Source organism: Ambystoma mexicanum, chromosome 8 (assembly GCF_040938575.1).
Source record: "Ambystoma mexicanum isolate Mex_15411 chromosome 8, UKY_AmexF1_1, whole genome shotgun sequence".
NCBI classification, from domain to species: Eukaryota; Metazoa; Chordata; class Amphibia; order Caudata; family Ambystomatidae; genus Ambystoma; species Ambystoma mexicanum.
Window position 1 is genome coordinate 441,112,928 of NC_090929.1, and position 4,663 is coordinate 441,117,590.

Consider the following 4,663-nt stretch of genomic DNA (forward strand, 5'->3'; position numbering starts at 1 on the left):
CTGTAGTTATTTCTGTGGGATTTATCCACACCATGGCAGAATCAGACACCATCTCTTTTACAGAGGCCCAAATAGCTGAACTTATCGAAGGCCCGTAATTTTTTGAGAATCTAGAATTACCCAATCAAGATAGTAGCACTTCATCCGAAGCACTACTTAGGTTAAAGAAAAAACAATTCCGTACGGAAATGCATGGACACGTATTTAAAGAATACCTAAAGTCCAGTATAATACCGCAAGGGCTACAAGTTAAGATCATTCCATGTTTATTTTTAGATGACACAGAGTATAAGGTGGCATTTAGTCAGGTGGCAACTAAGTGCAGCAGAGATCTATTAGTACTCACAATAACTACAGCTCAAAGAATAAGTGCAGAAATTAAAGAAACATTGGTGGAAAAGGAAAAACAGTTCTTGAATTATGTGTTGATAACTGAAACTAAACAAAAACTTGAAATAATAGATAAATCTTTTCAAGAATTTAAAAAACTGACTATTGAAAAAAAGACAAATAAATTTAAGAAAGATATTGCTCAATTTAAGAAAGAAATAGTATATCCGTATTTGATGGATGATTTTAATCCACAGACCTTTTGGAAACAGAACAATAGTCAGAATCACGACTTGGGTCGAAAAAGATGGGTCACTTTTTCGGACACTTCATCTAGCAATTCAAGCAGTGAGGAAGCCCCAAGTTCCACCATGGGAGACCATCCTTTTCGAGGAAGGGGCGGCCGGAGAGGCTGCCGAAGTTTCCCACAAGGCAGGGCAAACCGCAATATGCAAATGCAGAATGCCCCACCACAAGGGTTGACCCACTGAGAATTTGAAACACGGAATCGGGCGTATCGATGGTAGATGAGCCATTACCCGTGTTCAACTTATCATCACGAACACTCACAGAACCTGAATTGTCAATTCTCAAACGGGGTCTCTCATTTGTGCCCACACAGACTCCTAGTGCAATGACTCTTACTAGCGAGATTAAAGATTTTTTGAGAAAAGTCAGACTTAAAGCGTACTTTGCAGATAGAGATGGCCCTAGAGAGACTAACCTATCTGGTTTGACAAAACCTTCTTCCTTCACTCCCACTACATCAGAGGTTCCAGTGGAAGTGTTGACATTTGAAAAAATTGTACTTAAAGCACTTGGAAAATCTATTCAATTCCCTAGAAATAGTGGTGGACCAAATCTTAGTTTGGCCGAATTTCAGGCCATAGATACCTTGTCAAAGGATCCTTCTATAGTCATCAAAGTGGCCGACAAAGGCGGGGGTATTGTTGTTTGGGACGCCAATTTATATGATCAAGAAGTACAAAGACTGTTGTTTGTACTTAATTTGAAAATTAATAGTGACCCTACATCGTCAATAAAGGCAAAAATACTGGCACTTAGTGAAAAAGCCCAGGGGGATGGCTACCTTTCGAAAAAAGAGTTTGAATTTATTAACTATTCGGAAGAACGCATCCCTTTGTTTTACATAATTCCTAAAATTCACAAAAATACCAGCCAGCCACCTGGACGCCCTATTGTATCAGGGTGCGGCTCTATTTTAGAGCCCTTGTCTAGATACATTGATTTTTTCATTAAGCCTTTGGCTATGACAACACCAACATTCTTATTGGATTCTAGAGAGGTCATTAATTTGCTGGAAGGCATGGCTTTTGATCCCAATAAACAAATTCTTGTCACTCTTGACATAGAAGCACTTTATACCAATATCCCTCAGGATAAAGCGGTTAATAGTTTGCGTACTATGTTGGACAGACGCCCTTTACCACACAATGTGCCAACTCAATTTTTGTGTCAAGCTGCGAACTTAGTGCTAGCAAATAGCTTCTTTAAATTTAAAGAGACTTTTTTTCTGCAAAGTAAGGGCACTGCAATGGGCTGTACATTTGCATCAAATTTGGCTATTATTTTTATGGCCTTATTTGAAGAAAATAAAGTGTTACACGACAGCAATCCATTCTTCAAACAGATTAAGCTATACCAAAGATACATAGATGATATCTTACTAATCTGGGAAGGTAATACTGACACACTTCTCCAATTTGTGAATTGGCTCAACCAGATAGATGATGATCTACATTTCACTTTTGAATTCTCTGTCATGTGAATTTCACTTTTGGACCTCTCCATCTATAATGAATAAGGTCATATACAATTGGAGCTATATAGGAAACCAACGGAAAGAAACACATTGCAATTGCACATCCCAAAAGCCTACTACAGAATCTTCCATATGGAATGTTCTTACGGCTTCGGCGGAATTGCTCCAATATGGGTAACTTCAACAAACATGCACAAGTCTTGGAAACTAGGCTAATTGAACGAGGGTACCCCAAAAAACTAGTCAAACAGTCCAGGAAGCGAGTACGGTATACGAACCGTGAAGTACTCCTTAACCCGCAGACTAAGATTTCTGACCCAGAGCAATTGGTATGTGTTTCTACCTTTTGCCAGTATAGTCATGCGATCAAAGGTATCATTTTGAAAAATTGGAGAATCCTGAATTCGACTACAATGAAACTTCAAAAACCACTATTTGCCTTTAAGAAAGGAAAAAACGAGACAAAAATTGACTTGCGCTAATCGATGTCCATCTAAATGTCACTTTATCAGAGACATTAATTTAAATCCAGTAGTAGGGCATTACCCTTGTACCTCGTGTACAGCTTGCAAATATTCAAGGAAAATGACCACCTTTGTGGGGGAAGGTAAAACATGGGACCTACGCACTTTCACCACTTGTAAAAGCAAAAATGTGGTGTATGCGAACCAGTGTCCTTGCAACAGGTTATATATAGGAAAAACTTTGCATTAACGAACACTGTTCAAAAATTCGCACTTTGAACCTTAATGCGCCCATGGTTCTTCATTTTGTAGAGACAGGTCATAGTGTGGAAGATCTTATGTGGTTCTGCATTGAGTAAATTGCCACTAGTGGACCGGCTCAAACCAGGAACAAGTTGACATATAAAGAACAATTGTGGATTTTTAATCTTAAAACGTTAGATAGGGGGCTTAACACGCTGGACCCTTGGGAGTTCAACTCAGGTTGTCTCCCAACCCCTTTTCTTCCTGTGTGCGTGCCTTTTTCTGCATGTGTTTCCAACATCACGCAGCAATTGCTTCTGTACACATTATAATATCTATATTGGTTTCTCTAGTACGATGGATCATAACAACAAGTACAATAGCTAACTCAGTTCTTGACTAACTTTGTTCTAATTATATTTTCGGTTCATTCAGTAAAAGCACTAGTTTTTAGTTAGTTGTCCCAATACGCGGAACATCTGTTAAGTGGGACTTTTGGATTACTAACTTTTAGCCTTACCAATAAAAATAAGTGCAATAATTTAAAACATCATCCCCAAATTGCCTTATTCGTAATCCCATTACACTTAGCATATGAAACACCTTGCACCTGGATTTCTCACCAACACCTTTTGATTTATTTTAATAAATGCACCGTCTTTTGCTTGGCGGTTTAAATAGTGGAATGTTTAGCATAGTGAGACAATTTAACATCACTTAGAGGCTCTTTGGCGTAGCACATAGTGCACCTCCCTTTTGTTTTCTCAAATTAAGACGAGTGCCTTTAATTACTACAGAACTTCACCCACGTGATCGTCTTCTGTAGTAATCACATGACCATGTCAAGGAGACCCGTTCAACACCACGCCCCCACGCCTGCACGCAATCAGCATTTTTGCGTGAGATCCAGAGCCGCAGACATCGGAAACGAGTCCAAATTGGAAGTAATCTTCTGTAGTAGGCGAGGCTTTGTCCAGCGTTAGGTAGTGGTAAGTAATTGAATTTTAGTTCCACGCCTATGCGGTACGAATGTTATCTCTTCCAGCTCCCGTTCAATTTAAAATCTAACAGCCGCAAAACGGAAAGCCTGTTCGTTTTTGTAAACCGTATGTGTTTCTATTTCAACACAACCGTTTAAATACAGCCATTATGACTGACTGCTAAATATCAGGCTCTATAATTAATTTAAAAATATTTATTCTCCCCCCTCCCTTTTTTGCACAGATAACAATGAAACTTTGATCCGTGCAAGTTGAATTTTTATCTACTTCGATGGTATACGTGGCACTTGTAGGCACAGTACTGGAATATCTCCGACATCTGGCCCGGGGTGAGTGGTTGGTCCAACTATGGTGCTCCTAGCCATACACAACTGACATGCAGTTCAATTAAATACTCTTTAACTTATTATGGTTTACATACATTTCTTAGATCTGGAATCCTTCTGAACTCGTTTTGAGTCATATTTGGGGCTCCAACCATTGAGAGCATTTGACACTGGAAATCAGGTTAGCATGGCTGTGTCGGCCATTGTGTCTCAGTGTTCTGGTTCTCCATGGTGTTGGTGTAATTTCACTTTAGACACAGTGTCTTTCTTGGTGCTAGGGCTTCACAACCCCCCCCCCTTCTTTCTTATACTCTGGAACAATAAGAGACACCTTGGGACTGATCACTTCTTGGTGACTCTAGTTAAAAATTCTAAAAGTGCAATTGAAGAATTGTATGTTGTCAGTTTGAGCCAGCTAGTTTAGGCAATTGCATATAATTGTTGTATTCTTGTTTTGTTTTTTTCAGTTGTTATATTGCAATAATTGGTTTTCCTGATGAAGACGTTGGTTTAATT